Below are 19249 nucleotides of genomic sequence, written 5' to 3'. Positions count from 1 at the left end.
ATTAAAATTAAAATTCTTCCTCACCTGTAGAAGCAGGGGATGCAGCCATGGGGTCCTCACACAACCTTGGCCAAATGCCTCCCCAATCCATCTTGAGGGAATGGGGATGAAGTGGGGGTCAGGTTCAATGATGAGCATTCCCTGAGCCCTGGCACCTGAAACTACCATTGAAGAGAAATCGTGGCACCAGTCACCCCAGCTTTCAGCAGGTTCTGTCCGGGAACTGCCTGGGAAGAATTGGGGTATCTTTTGAACCACCCAGAATGGCAGCATGAAGTGAGAAAGCCACTCAGCCTCCATATTTGGTAAGTACACTGTTCTCTGTTTCAATTGTGGATATGTATTAGCTGTGGAATTTATGGCAAATTATTTTATCTCTGCCTTGTTTTCTGATTTGTAAAGAGGAATAATAATTGTTATGAAGATCATGATTGCAAAAATGCTTAGCATAAAACATGTTATATGAATATTAACTGCTTTATTGGGTATAATAGCTTCATATTTGATAACTTTAGCTTTAGGAAAACAGAAAAACAGTTTACTACTACTTTAAAAACTCTAGTTATCTAGAGTCAGACTTCTGAGGGTCCTATCAGCAAAAACTGACACCTTAAGCCTTTTCCTGGCTCAAGAAAGAGAAATGATTTGTGTAGCTTGGAAAATAACCAAATGGCAATTCAGTTTGTCGAGAATATTTAATCAGAATTTAGAGAATCTCATTAACTAAAATTAAGTCAATTTTAAACTCTGTTCTAAGAATTGTCTTGTTTTCTCCCCAAAACAAAAGGGAATAAAAACTACAACTAAAACTATTTGGCTATTAGGAAAATTCTAAAATTGTTAACTAGGTTACTTAGAATTATTATCATAATGTTAAACCTTATCAATTCATCTTCAAGTATGAGGTAGGCAGCACCTTTTCCCTCTTTACAATGTCGGGGAAAATATCAAACAGCAAAGTCCACGAGAACACTAAGAATAGTTGGGGTGGGCAACAGCAAGTTCAGCCCCTTTCCTGGGGTCTCTATCAACTCCCCTTGATTTGTAAGCTTGCCACTTTTCTTGAAACTATCAGGATAAGCAAGGTCACCAGCCCTGAGAACTGAGCCTGTTTAGGACTTACAGTTTCTAAACAAGGAATACATTTACTAAGAATCTATATGCTTGTTTAATGATTGATCCTTTGCACCAGAATAAGTTTAAACATATAAAACATGTTTTAAAAAAATCTCCTATGTGTGTAAGTCCTGGTAAAGTTTTAAAATGTATCTAATCCTAAATTGTGATTAGTAGAATTTGCTATCAGAGATAAAATCTCTTGGGACTGTAACTGATATTCTTTTGAGTTCTGAATTTAGTTGCCTGATCATTAAATCAGTAATCTATCATTAAATGCCACAAATTATTCAGAGAATGCCTTTCTAACATGTCTAGGTGGAAAACTTATCTGGGCAAGAGTTGGGAGGACAACATTAGACTCTGCTTAAAGTGGCATCCTTCTGACTCAGTTTCCCAGTTCTGTTTGTTTTCCACCTGATTATTCCTGAGTCTGGCTATAAGGTAGAATTATTACTGAGTTATTGGCTGTCAAACAGATCTAAGGATGCTTTATCCTGTCATTGTGTGCTCTCAGGCTGAGGCCTGAAGGACCAGTTTTGATGCTATTATAATCATGTTCCTGCTTTTTTCTCTTATAGCAAATTTCCATAATCAGAACAAGTGGTCAAAGGAAACCATGAGCTCAAAACAAGTATACCAGGGAGCACAATAATGATTTTCTATCTTAGATCTTAAAGATGCGTTCTTTTGCATACCATTGCATAAAGGCTCACAATTTCTTTTTGCCCTTGAAGGGGCAAATCCAGGGGAATATAACCCCTCACTAATGAATGGATAGTCATGTCCATTACATGGAGGTAGCTCAGGGCTTCTGTGACAGCCCCCCACACATTTGGACATCTCTAACTTCCAACCCCCAAACCCCCATCCACCCAGGGCCATGAAGTTGTCTAAAGTCTAAAGGCCCACCCAGTCTGATCAGTTTGTTAAGACCCTGAAAGCTAAACTAATCTATCTGAAGCCTTTTACACCGTACATTGATGGAAGGCGGTACCAGGTCCTAGGGGTCTCTCCTACTTACCCTAGAGCTATCTGCCACAACTCTTCTAATGGACGAAACCTCTAAGCTCACCGTTAGGTTCAGAGCATTTTGGAAGCCAAAGGGCAACAGTGGCTGCTAGTGGGAGGCTTACCAGCTGTCAGGCTCCCTTGCTAGACACTCCCAATTTGACTCACCCTTAATCCTGCCACTCTGCTCCCTGACAACACTCAGTCGGGTGACATTACAACCCAGGGGAGTGGCTTACAGATGGGTCCAGTTTTCTTGAAAATGGGGAAAGGAAGGCAGGTTATTCTGTGGTGACCCTAAATAGCTCCTTGGAGGCTAAGCCACTGCATCCTGGGACTTCTGCCCAGAAAGCTGAACTCATTGCCCTGATCAGAGCTTTAGAACTGGGGAAAGGAATGAGAAGGAACATTTATACAGACTCCAAAAATGCTTTTAATATTTTGCACACTCATGGAGCTAAATGGAAGAAAGGGGACATAGTCTTTCTCCTTCTGGGGGATTTCAAACACCCTCAGGTCAGCTTCCGGCTGGAACCCACAGACCAAACTCCTGAGACAATAGTGATAATCTGTTGGTCAGTGAGAGCCAAATTGCAGGGACCACTCCTTGATCCTAACTCTGGACCATAAAATTAGCATATCTATAACATGAAGAACTAGTTAAATGTGTCCTTGCTCCTGTTTCTTTGCTAAATTCTTCTAGAATTTAGTCCACTTGTAATGGTGTTACAATTACAATAAACTTTGTTCTTTGACCAGGAAACGGGTTCAAGACTGCAAATTCTTTTGAGATACCTTGTGACACTGGTCTATGACTCCAAACTTTTGGGGTCATTTTCCAACCTCAACAATTGTACATGTTCTTTAATTACTTTAAATTTGGGAAAATCTCTTATTCTAATAGATTTGATTCAGTTCCTTATATATCTTCAAGAATATTTTCAGAGAAACTTATTGTAGAGATTTTCTCCCCAGTTGATTATTTTTCCTTTCTGATTTTTAGCTGTGTTGAATATATTCCTATTCCAAAAAAATCCTTATTTAGCTTTCTGTAATCAAAATTACCCATTTAATCTTCTATGACCCTTTCTATTCCTGCTTTGGTTATGAACACTTCCCCTATCCATAGATCTAAAAGTTAATTTCTTATTTGTTCCTCTGATTTCTTAATTATGTTTCCATTTGTATTTAAGTTATGTATCCATTTGGAAGCTATCTTGCTATATGGTGTGAGATGTTGTACTATAACTAGTTTCTGTCAAATGCTTTCCCATTTTCTTATCAGTTTTTGTAGAATAGTATCTGTGGGTTTTGAGTTTATCAGACATTAAACTACTGGGCTTGTGTGCTTCCATATATCATATACTTAATCTGTTCTACTGATCAGTCTTTATGTTTCCTACTCAGTATCAATTTGTTCTGATGATTACTGCTTTGTTCTGCGTTTTGAGTTCTGGTTCTTTTAAATGTACAGAAAAGAGCAGAAGGAAGTTCAGAAAATATTGGATAAACAGAACAACTTTAAATGTAAACAGTTTAAACAGACAATAAGGGTCATATTGTATTAACTTAAAACATATTTGAAACAATCTCAGTTTCATAAGTAATCCCCTTTTTCTGTTGTTTGTATATAGAAAGGTACATATTGTTGATTACCAAGGCCAATTTCTTTAATTGATTGGAAGAAAAAATGGAAGGGCAGTGGAAGGAGTAGAAAGGTACATGTTTGTTGATTATCAAGGTCAATTTTTTTAATTGATTGGAAGGAAATAAAATGGAAGGACAGTGGAAAGGTACATGTTTATTGATTATCAAGGTCAATTTTCTTTTATTATATGGAAGGAAATAAAATGGAAGGTCAGTGAGAACTGGCCTCAGAAATACGAAGACCAGGGTTCATTCAGGTCTTGCTTATGAGAATGACTCGGTGGATTATTTAATCCTTCAGTGCCTTCATGTGACTCCCTAGGATTTCAAGCAGTTTGTAGAATGTTTCCATATATATACACTGGTGGTAGAGTTTCTTGACTAGGAGTTCCATATATTAAATCCCAAATCCCAACTGAAAGAAATGATGAAAGATGAAGAAAGAAGAAGGAAAGGATGGAGGAAGGGAGAAAGAGTAATAACAAAAAGAAAAAGAAAGCAATGAAATGAAATGAAATTGAAAATCAGATTTTTAAGTTAAAGATCACATAATTATAACCTTTTTAGAAAAAAAACTCAACCAACTAAATTAAATTGCATTTCTAATTCTGTGTGGCCAGATTAATTTTCTCTGTGGCTTAGTGGTCCTTAATAGAAAAAAAAAAGTTTTCCACCCCTCCAACAAATCATTTTCACCGTATTGGCAATAGTTAGCAAAAACAGATGCATGAAGAGGAGTGGAGCATGACTCACTCAAATGATTATTTCAAGGTGACATGATTCCTCTGCCCTCCTTCTGGTTTCAGTCTGGACCATGCTCAACAATTTGTGCTTTGGCTCCATTGCCCCTTTACTGGATGCAACGGAAGGAGGTCTACAAGGAACTGACATTTTCAGTAATAGGCTGTGGCAACTCTGGCTTCAGCTTCTTGTTATTAGCTAAGTCACTGGGGCAGCCTTCTACATCCTGTGAATTTTAGAAGGGCCCCCTGGCAGGCATTTTTCCCATGACATCAATGCCCAGTAGCAGACATTTGAAGTCAATGTAAACAATACAGAAGGGGAAGCTATGTACTATACCTGGCAATTTTGAGTTCAACCATCAGGAGCAAATCTGTGAAGGCTAAACCAAGAAAAGAAACAGGCCATATGAATATAAATATATTGAATTCTTTTTTGGTGAGGTGATGGCCCAGCTCAAGGGAGTTCAATTAGATGCTTGATAGCTACTAATAACTAATATTTCTATAGTACCTGTGTGCCAGGAACTGTGCTAAGTACTTGATAGATATTATCTCATTAATGTCCTTTAAGACCTGAATCATTTTCTTTATTGCCTTTCTGTGACACAGCACCCATGAAAATTCCTACATAGTAGGTGCTTTAAAATATTTATTCAGTGAATTAAACACAACATTTCCTAGCTATTTCTGATTCTGTCTGTCCTTATTCTTAGCTTCTCAGGAAAACCAATTAAAAAATGGTTTATAAAAAACTTCCTTGGCTTCAACTTCTTTTTATTAGCACAGAATGCAAGTAACTAACTCCCCTCAAGTTAAAGATTCTTAACTTTGGGTTTGGAAACTTGTTTTTGTCAATATTCCGATAACTTTATTTTCATATAATTAATTTCCTTTATAGTCCCATTATGCATTTAATCACATTATTCTGAGAAATCCATAACCCCTCATCCCCAGATGACCAAAGAGGTCTAGTATGAAAAAAATTAAACATTAAGAACTCCAGCTTTAAGTTGTTTTTAAGGGAATGATTGATTAAAAACTAATCCAAAATAATAGCAGAAAAGAATGAGGATGTAGTTGGGCCTTAAAAATCTTTACCCACTCTATTGAAAGAATTGATATATGCATAGATAGTTTTCGACATTCATCCTTGCAAAACCTTGTATTCCAATTTTTTTCTCTCCCTTCTCTCCGCCTCCTTCCATAGACAGCAAGTAATCCAATATATGTTAAACATGGGCAATTCTTCTCTATATATTTCTACACTTATCATGCTATACAAGAAAAATCAGATTAAAAGGGAAAAAATAAGGAAAAAAGCAAACAAAACAACAACAAAAGTGAAAATACTATTTGTAATCCACACTCAATCCCCACAGTCTTCTCTGGGTGCAAATGGCTCTCTCCATTACAAACTCATTGGGACTAGCCTGAGTTACCTCACTGCTGAAAAAAGCCATGACCATCAGAATTGATCATCATATAATCTTGTTGTTTCCATATACAATGATCTTCTAATTCTACTCACTTCATTTAGCATCAGTTCATGTAAGTTTCTCCAGGCTTTTCTGAAATCATCCTGCTGATTATTTCTTATAGAACAATAATATTCCATAAAATTCATCATAACTTATTTGGCCATTCTCCAACTGATAGGCATCTACTCAGTTTCTAGTTCCTTGCCACTACAAAAAGGGCTGCTACAAACATTTTTGCATGAGAAAATTTCTTATGAGAAATTTTACTTTCTCTCTTATTTTGACTCACATTTTGCCATATGAACAGTTTCTCAAAGCTCATTTCTCTCCCTGATTTCTGCAATTGTTTTAATCATGATAAATCTATTTTAATTAAACTTTAATAGTCTCTATTCAGAGATGAACTAGATATTTAGAGTATGAACAGTGATAGCTCAATCTATTCCATTTTTCAAACATATATATGGCTCTTCACTGCATAGATTTCTGAATGCCTTGTTATAAATCTAAAAGAGAAACCCTTAGAATGCATAGGGAGGCTAAGAGGAAATTTCAAATTATGAAACAAATCTCTCCTTGCAGCTGCTATATCAGGTCTTCTTCTGAAGACTTTTCTATCATCTTTTCATAAAGAGCTTTCTTCAATACACTTGGAAAACTTGAGTCTCTCTCAGAGTCCCAAGCATGAATACAGAATGCTGTAGTGCTGAGATAGTGAAAACTATTATAGGAGATTTTAAATAGATTCATTTTGAATGCAAGAGGGAGGAAAACAAATGATGCTGGGATAGGTAGGTGGTGCAGTTGATAGAGAACTGGGAAGGGAACCAGGAAGACTCATCTTCCTGAGTTGAAATATGGCCTTAGACATTTAATAATTGGGGATTCCTGTTTGCCTCAGTTCCTTATCTGTAAAATGAGCTGGGGGAGATAATAACAAGCTATTCCAATATCTTTGCCAAGAAAACCTCAAATGAGGTTTTCACTGAAAATGACTGAACAATGACACAGATGATGCTGAACTATCTGAGTGTGGAATCCTCTTAAAACAGGACTGTGTCAAAGAAGTAAAAAAAGATATAAAAAAAAAAGACTTCATGTTAGTCTAGTGCCACTTGAAAAAAATATGATTATGCTTTCAAGTGGCAGAACGTGAATCCATTATCAATGATGGTACATGAAAAAAACAAAGCACTCTGGAGTCAGGAATCTGAGTTTAAATCCCATCTCTAATGTTATTCATTGTGTAATGTTAGGCAAGTAATTTACTTCCCTAAGTCTCAAAGTTTTTATCAGTAAAATGAAGATACAGCATATGGTATGTAAGGTCCTTTAAATATTTTTTGTTTATGTTATTATTTGTAAGACCAGTATATAGTAGCCAGAATAAAATTTAAAATTTTCCAAAAAAGAAAAAGATATGGTTATAAAAGCATGTTAACGCATGAAGCACTTGAACCTGGGGTAGCTATTATAGGAACTCCTCCCTGACAGCAGGATGCCCCAGATGCTAATTGAACATAACCTGCTTCTCTCATCCTTCTTACCAAAATTCTCAATGTGTGAAAGTTGCAAATCAGTTGATTGTAACTTTGATTAAGGAAAAATTTCCTAACAATAAAATCTAAAGAAGTGTAATAAATTGCTTTGAAAGGTAGTGGAATCCTCCTAGTCACTAGAGGACAAATTGTAAAACAAATTTTAAAGGAAATTCTTCGTCTGCTGTGAGTTGCACTCAATGGACACTTCCATTTCTTCCATATTGATGCTTCTGTGCTCATTTATGGTCTGTACAATCTTTCTTTCTCAATAGTTCCTGTCCATTATGACTGTTTCCAGATGTCAATGGCCTCTCCCCCGATTTGGGCCCTTTTTGACGTCCTATGTTGCTCTGCCCTGCAGCTCCTATTTCCTGAATTTCTTCCAATTTCCCAGAAGATAAACAGTTGCCCAATGCTCTATGCTGCAGAATGCTTTGCATTGCTCTGACTGTTCCATCTCGAAATGCAGCTCAAAATTGTTTCTCAAGCTTGTAATGAAATTTCTGCAGCAAAGTGATGCAGTGAATAGTGTTAGACCTGAAGTCAGAAATTTCTGAGTTAAAATGTGATCTCAAATCCTGTCTTAGTTTCCTCAACTGTAAAATGAAGACAACAATAGCACCTCTCTTCTGGGATGTTGCAATAATCAAATGAAATAATACACAAGTATGCATATATATATATATATATATACATATGTGTGTATATATATAAAATATATACTGTAGATATGTATATTGTATATGCATATATATTATACATATATGAATTATATTATTATATTAAATAATATATTATAAAATAATCTATTATATGATAATACATATTACATATAATATATGTCATTTTATGTATTAAATATATACAAATTATATATTATTATAAAGTATCAGGCATATAATAAGAACTTAATAAATGCTTGTTTTCTCTCTCCTTTTCCAGGCCTTCTTTTGATGTATTTCAAAGCTCTTTCCTAGGCCTCCTACTCTTTTTTATCTGATGATCTCTATGACTCTTGTGAGTTCAAATGTGATTAATAAACAGACTACTTTATAAACCCATCCCTAGTCTCCTTCCTGAACTCCAGTCCATCACCAACTGCCTACAGACATTTCCAACAGGACATTCTTTGGCTATCTTGAACTCAACATGTCCAAAATAGAAGTTATTTTATAATTTTATTTTATTTTATCATTATATTATGGGGTAAATATTATCATATCTATCAAATCCCTCTTTCTAATTTCTCTGTTTTTTCCAAAGACAACCCAATCCTTGTAGTCCCTCAGATTCACACCCTTGGAGTCCCTCAGATTCACATCCTTGGAATCATCTTGGCTTCTTCATTCTCCCTCCCTCTCTGGATCCAATCTGCTAGTAAATCCTGACAATATCTGTCCTCTTCTTTCCCCTCACAAAGTTGCTGCCTTAGTTGAGGTCCTTAACTCTTCTTATTTACATCGTTACATTTTTCTTCAGATGAGTTCCTTTGCTTCCATTCTTCTCCTCTAAACTATTCTCTACTATGATATTCCTAATGCACAGTTCTGACTACCTCATTTTCCTTTTCAAAGATTTTACTGGTTCCCAAAGATAAAATGCAAATTCCTCCACTGGCTATTTAAAACAATGCACAATCTAATTTTTCTGGCTGATTACATATTGGTCTTTTAATTCTCACAGTCAGTCAATAAACAAAAAGGCGCCTAATATGTAGCAGGTGTTGTGCTAAGCACTGGAAATACAAAAGAGAAGCCAATCATTACCCTGAAGAATCTCACAGTCTAACATGGAGACAATAAGGAATGGGTACCAACTAAATATAGGATACATAGGAAATAATTAACAGAAAGAAGGCACTGGAAGGGCAGCTAGATGATGTAGTGGATAGAGCACCAGCCCTGAAGTCAAGAGGACCTGAGTTCTAATCTAGTCTCAGACCCTTAACACATCCTAGCTGTGTGACCCTGGGCAAGTCACTTAACCCCAATTGCCTCAGGGAAAAAAAGAAGGCACTGGAATTAAGAGTGGTTAGGAGAGGCTTCCTATAGAAAAAAAAGAAGGCACTGGAATTAAGAGTGGTTAGGAGAGGCTTCCTATAGAAGAAGGAGAGATTTTTAGCTGGACCTTGATAAAAATTCAGGAAGTCATACTCAGAGATGAGGAGGAAGAGCATTCTAAACAGAAAAAATGCCCAGAACTGAGAGATGGGGTGTCTTTCTTATGGAATGGTCAGGAGGCACTGGTAAAGTTAAAAAGAACTGGAAAGGTAAGGGTTGGAGAGAGGGTAGTTATGAAGGACTTTCAATGACAACAAATATTTTGTTTTGATGAATATTTGATCTTGGAGTTGATAGGAAGTCATTAGAATTTGAGTATGAGAAGGATATGGTCTGAAGAGAGGAGAGATTTGAGGCAGGCTGACTCAGCAGCAGATATTTCTAATAGTCCAGGAGTGGGGTGATGAGGGCTTAGGGTCAGAATTCATAATTAGAATAGGCCAATGTCAGAAAAGAGAAGGCAGAATATTTGGGAGTTATTGCATCGGTGAAATTGGCAACAGATTGGATATGGGAGGTAAAAAACAATGATAAATCCTGAATGAGCCATAGGATGTAAGATCTGGATGATCCCTAGGAGGTAAATCCTCTATGATCTCTGGGATGTAAGTCCTCCATGATTCCTAGGATGTAACTCCTAGATGCCCCTTGGGATGTGAAGCCACAGGGACTGTGAAAATCTCTAAAAAGTTAATAATTCAAAGCACTTAACACAATGTCTGGCACAAGAGAGGCACTTAACAAATTCTTGCTCCCTTCATTCCTCTAAACTTTAGCCAAATAGGACTATTTGCTGTTTTCTTCCCCCACCTTCACTCCTGCAAAAAGAAAGCAAAACAAAAACAAAAATCATTTCACCTATCTCCTTCTCTATCCCTTTTCACTTGCTAATCTCCATGTTTGGCATAGACTCTCATCTCACTTCAGCCAGTTCTAGTTATTTCCTACATGAGAACTTTCCTATTCTCTCCAGGTGCTGGTGTTTTCCCTCCCTAAAAATTGATTTTTATTTACTTCTGTGTACTTTATAGTTACATACATTTTTACATTACTTTTTTATATTTTACATTTTTTACATTGGTATTACATTTTTATGGTACAGTTACACTACATATTTACATAGATTTACATACATTTCCCTATAGAAATCTTTGGCCAATTTTTCTCTTGTGGATTCCCCAAACTATGACGTCCAGTAATAAAAGTCTCATATGGAGAAGGGCTACATGGTTGTTGAAAATGTGAAGGAGTATGATTTTATTTCAGACAAAGATATAGACATAGTATAATTAGCTCTGGAATTATTCTTCTGGAATATAGCTCTTAGGGTAAGTCAATCAGCTCAAACCCCATTCCAGTGCATTTCCCCCAAGGTTAGCTGGTAACAATTAGCGCTCCTTTTCCATTTAAACAAATTAGCATCAATTAGTTTTACAAGGGCACATTTAATTTGATGATACAGCAAAAACAGAAGTTCACATTTTTCTCTTCCCTAACACATGGGGGCACATTCTCCCTCATGTTACATATCACATTTCTCAGCATCTCTGGATCTGATTTCTTAAGGCTTTCTTCCTGGGCTGATTGCAACGTGCTGCCTGGAATCCTAGAATCCAAGCCCCATAGCTCAAGTTCTCAGTTCAGGAACTCCCCTTCTTTTACCTCAAACCAAAAAGGATAAAATAAAATATAAGGCAAAAGTCCCAAGCTCATTTTAGGAGGTCAGATGGCTTAAACAAAGGGAATTGCTCACAAGCCTTATCCCCTTACCACGTGGTGTTATCTGCTGTAAGTAGACAAGTCCATATCTCTAGACAGAAATGTAGAAAAGGGGAGCAATAGTAGTTAGTAATGGAGATTAAAAGACAAATTCTAACTAAGTAGTCAGGGGGAAAAGACTGTTCTAAGAATAATGTGGATAATTCCCTTTTAGATGATCAGGGCATATACTAAGATTGTTTCATCTTTACCACCTAGGTCTCTAGGGAGAATAAGTTCAAATTGAAATCAGTCCCTGACTAGTATCAGTCCCACCAAGATTACTTCCAAATACAGCATAGTTGCTGAATGAATTTTCATTTTAGCTACCGCTGGATTATGTCAGACAGATTGTTCACTATGTCAATCTTTGGCGTCACCATTCTGACCTTTCAGAGATCCCAAAACATAGACATCTGTAATTTCCTCTATCTAAAAGCAGACACAATAGAGAAAGAAATCACCAAAGAACCATGTGCTCATTGGTCACATGGTGGTGGTTCTAATTAGGAGATAAAAACCTGAGGTCTTTCTCTTATCAAGAATTGAATCCTTAATTTTCCACTTGAACATATCAGGTAGAAAAAGGACAGAATCAAGCCAAGAGACAAGCCCTGGTTGACCAGTGACCTTTGACTACAACCCCTTTCCAGCTTTGCATCTGATAAATAGTTTGTCATCTCATCTTATGGTTAAATGATTGGAATCAGCTATAGAATGTCCACATGCTTCAAATTAGGGATCAGGGCATTTCCATTACTCATCGTTATGCTTTTCCAGAATTGTGCTCCTTAGTCTTTTACTTATGGGGGATTGTATAAAAGGATAAAGCTCCCTTTATACATAGATTAGTTGAAAAAACACTATTTGATAAGAACTGCTGGAAGGTAATCTGTTAGAAATTAAGCTTAGGTCCACATCTTATACCATTTTCCAAAGTACATTAAAAATGGATGCTGCCTGAATATTAAAGATGAAACTTTTTTAAAATGAGTAGAAAAACAGATCATATAGATTTCACTCACAGTCATGCATTGATCAATTCTTAATCAAGAAAGGATAGAGACAATTACCTGAAAAAATACTTAAATAATTTTGAAAAAAAAAAGTTTCTGAATAATTAAAATTCATATTATGTTATATACATGGAACTGATATGAATGCCTCGAATTAAAATGGTTCAAATTTTTAAGAAAAATCTACCTATTTTGATATTATTTGGACTTTATTAATTTCATTTTTAACCTTCCATTCACTTTTTAAAATTTAGCATCTCCCCCCAGTAATTAAGCTTCATATTTATTTTTAAGTTTTTTGCCAAACTAAAAAAATTTTAAGAAGGAAAGGAACAATTGGAAAAAAAAAACATTCCATTAAATATCTTTGATAAGAGTTTCATATCCAAAATATATTAACAATTAACAGAAATATGGTTCTGTTACAAGACCTAAAACCATTCACTAATAGATGTTTTCAAAGAGTATGAACAGTTCTCAGAAAATTCACAGGCTATTAATAAACACATAAAAAAATGCTCCAAGTCACTAATAATAAGAGAAACAAAAATTAAAATAATCTTGAAGTTGACAAAAAGTGGGGGACAAAAGGTTGGGATAGTTAGTGTTGAAGGGGTTGTACAAAGGCAGGCACAAAAATGCAGAGTTGGAGTTGTAAATTAGTGCAACCATCCTGAAAAAAGTATTTGGCTTTAAGTAAATAAAATTACTAAACAATCTATTTCCTTTTGTAACAAAAATCAGAAAAAAAAAAAGAAAAGAAAAGAAAACTCCCATGTAAATCAAAATATTCCTAAGAATATTTTTTGTGGTAGTAAAGAAGTTGAAACAAAGGAGGTGTGAAATGAATACCTCCTAGTTATTGCATATAGGATATCATTGCTCTCTACAATATCATGAACAAAATGAATACAGAGAAACATTGAAAGATTTAAATGAATTGATCCAAACCGAAATAAGTAGAGCCTACCTATACATTGTCCAAAATTAGGTAAATGAAAAGAACAACATCCAGAAAAGAATTAAAAATTAATGCTGCAAAATGTACAAAAATGGATTTGGGCCCCAAAGAAGAGATGCAAGAGTATATCTACCCCTGCTCATTTAAAATGGTATGCCTGGAAAAAAGGTGAGGAGCATCATCTATAAATGTGGAATACTGTGTTTGATATCAGATTTTTTTTCAATGTATCTTTGTGTTGGCTGACTTTTCTTTCTATTTTTAATTCTTTGTTATAAGGGATAACTTTCTGGGAGTGGATAGTAAGAAGGATATAGAAGATAACTAACTTAAAAACAAAAGATATCAATACAAATCTATTTAAAAGATAATTCTAACTTGACATACTTAAATAAGCTATTGGATGCTTAAAAAGAGAGAATGCACAATACTGATTATAACAACTTCATAAATAAGTATAATCAAAGCAAATAAATTGTCATAACAATGGTGCCAAAGATCATGAGAAACTATATTAGCCCCTATTTGATCTGCCTATCAAGAAGCAGAGATTGCAGCCACATGCAAAACTGATTTAGAATAACAACTAATCTGTCAACTCTTATGGAGGAAAAGGATGGTGAAAAATTAGCAGTTTATCAGGTAATAAACCCATGAGAAACAAAGGAGGATAAAACAAATCTGGAGAGAGTGTTGCAAGAGACCCAATTAAAAACAAAGATATCCCAAGAATACTTGAAGATTAAGAAAAGAAAGAATAATGGATAAAGAATGTAAAAGATTATAAAGATTACATGTAAATGGAATTTATGACAACATAATTTTCATGTAGTTGAATATATGTAGATGTAAAAAAATCTTTTCACTCTCCATGACTGTAAAACCACTTCATCTGGATCTCTTAACATCCTACTTCTAGCTGTGTTGTCAGAAGAAGTGGAAAATGAAAGAAGCAGTTAGACTCCACAAAGTACATATATAGGAAGTCAATACTGGAGGTGACACATTTTTAAGAGTGTCAAAAAGAGCAATTCTCAAGGTAGTTGAAGTGTGGAAGGGTACCACAATATAGCATCTCCATGGGCTCAGATTTGCTGATTGAATACCTAAAGGGCAACTGCTACTTGGGATTTTAAATTTCCAACAGTTAACCAGCATCCACCAGTGTATTTACTAATAACAACCAAACTGTAGACACAATTAGTTGTTAGAAAAGACACAAAGAAGATGGCATGAACTAAATAGTAGCCACAAAGTATTTCCCCCATAAACCTAGAACACACTCTCTCACAAATAGTCAAAGCAGATGAGGGAAGAGTGGGTTCAAACTGAGAGTGGGATGGTAAAAGACAAATATAGGAGAAAGATGAAACAAAGATAATTCACAGCTCTGGGTGATGCATAACTTGGCATTTCTTTCTCTCTGTAGAATCCTCATGCAGCCTCCCTTGGGTACAATGCCTCTTTGGGATTGATGGGTTTCTAAGGTTTGGTCCTTTCCTCAGATTAACTTTCAATTGTCAGAGATAACTCTCTCTTGAGTTGATGACCAGCTCATAGCTGATTATGTGAAAGTTAGAATTGTTGGATAATGTTTCTTTCTCTGAGCAAGTTGCTGATAGATGTTGTAGCTAATGGAAGAAGGAAAGAGAAAGAATCTCTTCGTCTAACTCCCTACTCCCTCCACCACAGAAATATCTTGCACAAATCTTTCCTGATTTAATTCTTTAAAAAATAAATTGAAAGAGGGAGAGAAAGAGAGAGAGAGAGAGAGAGAGAGAGAGAGAGAGAGAGAGAGAGAGAATGAGAGAGAGAGAGAGAGAGAGAGAGAGAATGAGAAAGAGAGAGAGAGAATGAGAGAGAGAGAGACCAGCAGAGACAGAGACAGCTAGAGAGACAGAGAGAGAGAGGAGTTAATAAGGGGATAGACACTGGTAGAAAATAGAAAGAAATTCTCTCCTCCTTTCTCAAAAGTGATCCTCTTAAGGTTTAGCTTCTCTTTCCACTGCTGGTTTAAATTGACAAACCCTTTTAAATTCCCCAGGGTTTAGTTATTTAATACCACCAGGATTGTGGCTAATTTGCTAGTTCAATCAATTGTGATTTTTCCCTTCTGACTCAGAGAGGTGTTTATATTGTGTAAGGGATAACCAGGTATTAAGGCAATTACTTCTGTCACCTACCTTTTGATACTTTTGATTATATCAACTTGGGGAAGGGGAGAATCACATCCCCCCCCTCCTTCCCTTAAAAAAGGGATGCAAAAAAACTTAAGACCTTATTATCCTCCCCAAAAAAAGATGACAAAGATAATTAGTGACTACACATACTTATACCTTCTTTCCTCTTCATACAAATAGGTTTTCACAAGTAAAATTCTGTAATAAATTATTTCTTGATCAGCATAAAATTGGTCTAAAAGAGTAGAGAATGGGGCAGGTAGGTGGCACAATGAATAGAGCACACTGCAGTCAGGAGGACCTGAGTTCATATCTGACCTCAAACACTAAACACTTCCTAGCTGTGTGACCCTGGGCAAGTCAATTAACCCCAATTGCCTCAGCAAAAAATAAATAACTACAAAATAAATAAAAATAAAAGAGTAGAGTATGCAAGATCCACTTGTCCTTTATTGTTAGTTAATTATAAAAAAAGTATTTGAATTCAATAAAATGAAACTCCATTTTAAGGGCTTTCTTTCAATGTTTCCCGAAGATATGTCAAAAATTGCAATAAGTTTTTTGAAAGATTTGCCAAGTGAGATAATCTTGTTCAGCAGCACACTAGTTATTAATATGAAATGAGACAAAGTTTGAAAGGGATGCTCTTCAAAGGTGTTTGCCAGAATCACAAAGGGATCTGGGGCAAAGTTGGAGAGTCAATAAAACTATTAAGTACCTACTATATACCATATAATGTGCTAAATATGCAGGATACAAAAAAAAGCAAAAGACAGTCCTCAACCTCAACGACCTGATTATTTAATGGGGAAATACATACAAAAATGTATGTATACAGAAGATATATACACAACAGGAAATAATTAACAGAAGGAAGACAATAGAATTATGGATTGTAAATGGCTTTGAATGCCAAAAAATAATTTTAAAATTTTATCATGAAAATAATAAGAAGCCAGGATTTTACTGAGGGGAAGGGGAACATAGTCAGACCTTTACTTTAGGAAAATTTTGTAACTGAGTAGAGAATGGATTGGAGAAGGATGAGCCTTGTGGTGGACAGGTCAGCCAATTTGCAGTTGCCTAGATGAGAGGAGAGGAGATCCTGCATCAGAGTGGTGGGAATGTCAGAGGATAAGAGATATTACAAAGGTGAACTAGAGTGATGATTCAAGGCTACCTAGGTTGTAAACTTGGAGGATGGGGAGATGGTGGTATTTGATACTAATAGGGACAGTGGTTATTTGATAGTAATAGGGAAGTTTGGAAGAAAGGGAATTGTTTTGATTTTTTTTTGGAGGGATATAAAGAATTCTATTTTATATATCTTATTTAAAATGTCTATAGAATATCCAGTTGAGATATCTAGTAGGCCATTGGACATGAGTGTGGAATCAGCAGTGAGAATAGGACTGAATAAGTAGATTTGAAGATCAGCAGCATAGAAATGATCATTGAATCCATGGAAGCTGATGGGATCACCAAGTGAAGTAATCTAGAGAGAGAAAAAGAAGCTAGTCCATGGCATGAGTGCTGCTAAAAGTGACTAATAGTGGAGTATACCCATTTGTCTGTTCACCATCTGCCTTGCCTTAAAACACTCACAGCTAGTGCAGCAGAAGCATCCCATTGTAATAAATCAGGTGTCATATTTGGAGCCTGGAAGACCTGAACTGAGGTCCCCACCTTTGCCATTCACCTCTCTTAACACCAGTTTCTTCATCTGTAAAATGAGGAGTCAAACGCTATGACCTTTACAATCTAGCTCTAAACCTAGGATCCTATAATCATTTCATAAAATGAATGTCATAAAATGGTTCCCCGCAGAATTTCTCCTGAATGTTTAGCCTCTCATGCCGTGACACATTCGTGAACCATCTGTACTTTGGTGGAAACCAGCTTGAGGTATTAAATAGCTTGTTAGAGCTTCTATAGTCAAAGCCCATTATAAAGACTTTCAGCATATGTGAACTGCAGTTCAACTGCAGTCTACTCAGAAAATCGTCTACTTCCACTCTGTTATTTTCTGCTTTGTTGAAGCCAAGGCAATTATGGATTTTTTTTCCTGGAAGAGAAAAATCTCCATTGATGTGAACAGTTTGGGAGACTGTTAATTTAATGTCAGTTGTCTCCCAGCAGGGCAGCAACTTTTATATACTATGGATGGCATTCATAGAAAACAAAAGGTCTTTTGTTGGAAATCCTGATGTTTTACCTCACTTTTTTTTTTGGTTTTGTTTTTTTTTTTTTAGCTTTATAGCTAAAGAATAGAGAGGAGAGGGTGAGTAAGGCAACAAGGAAGGATGGGGTAGCAGAAGCCAAGTGTCTGACCTCTGGTCACTGAACTTCTGCAAAATCAAGGTTCTCTTTGGGTTTTAGACAGTTCATCCCCTTCCAAGGATGCCATCTCAGCAGTTCACCACAGACTAGACAGAAACATGAACTACTCACTAGCATACTGTTGATGTTGGCCCTCAGGTGCTGCTAAAGCTCTACTGGAAAGTGGAAGATTCGACCTTTTCACTCTTGGTTCATTTTATTAGACAGCAGTTGAGGTTGGCTTCTTTGGAAGCATCAGGAAGCAAATATCCACCACTCCTTGGCTTTCTTTGCGGCATCTTTTTTCTTCTCTCGTGACAGGTTCATTTATAACAAGGATTGGTTTTCGTTGCTTTATTTGTTCAGTTATCAAAAATGGATTTGAAAATATAGGTGATGAGGAAAAAAATTAAAGCTAAGGAAGACCACCCAGCAAAGGGGTTATTATATCCTCCTGTGGTCTTTCCAATTCACTCAACTAATTTTTATTTGTGATCTCAACAAAATTAAATTGAATCCTAAGAGATGAAAGGAAAAGAAAGGCATCTAAAATGCCTCTCTATCCTTCGAAGGTAAATCATAAAGGAGTTGTGTGGGTGGGTGAGTAAGTGTGTGTGTGTGTGTGTGTGTGTGTGTGAGAGAGAGAGAGAGAAAAAGAGAGAGAGAGAGAGAGAGAGAGAGAGAGAGAGAGAGAGAGAAGAGAGTTTTCTAACTAACTTTAATAAAGTCAGAATTTCCCTTTAGAATATAGGGGACAAACCATAATTGAAACTTAGCTATTTCTCTTCATGGAACATTCCTCTGCCATGTCAGCCTCTTTTTCCACTGATGAGTTCTTCCCAGGGCCTCCATTTTGGGGAGAGGCCCAGACCAAACAATTTTTACCTTCCTCTAGTTTCAGCTTCATACTTTCTCAGCCTCATTGACTCCAGGCCTTTTCACAAGTGTCTCCCCCATCTTGCTTTTCATCATTCTTTTGTGTGCTGTTTCCCTCCCTCCCACCATCCCATGATAATTAATTTAAGCTATTTGAGGGCAGAGATTGTGACTTTTTTGCTTATATTTATAATCATGGTGATTTTTTTTTTCTGAGGCAGAATGACCTTCTCAGCTTTGGAAGGCCGGAATAATCACCAGAAATCTAGCAATGGGAGTCTTGAGTAAAGTTTTCTTTAGTTATATCAATTGAGCCTGGAGAGCTCGGTTATTTATGTTAAAATCATAAGCTAACTTCAATTTCATTTGGAGCTGGTAGTTGTTACAGATATTGCAGGTAAAATTCAATTTTTTGAATTCAATGACAAGCTAGGATCTTACAGAATAATACAGAGAGGAAAGCCCTGCCTTAGAGTTAGAGAGAAACAAATTTGGTGACTGGGCATTATTTACTTACACTAATGATGGATGGGCAGGTAGGTA

The sequence above is a fragment of the Antechinus flavipes genome, chromosome 6, assembly GCF_016432865.1.
Source record: "Antechinus flavipes isolate AdamAnt ecotype Samford, QLD, Australia chromosome 6, AdamAnt_v2, whole genome shotgun sequence".
Lineage (NCBI taxonomy): Eukaryota > Metazoa > Chordata > Mammalia > Dasyuromorphia > Dasyuridae > Antechinus > Antechinus flavipes.
Note: the sequence above shows the minus strand (reverse complement) of the source record.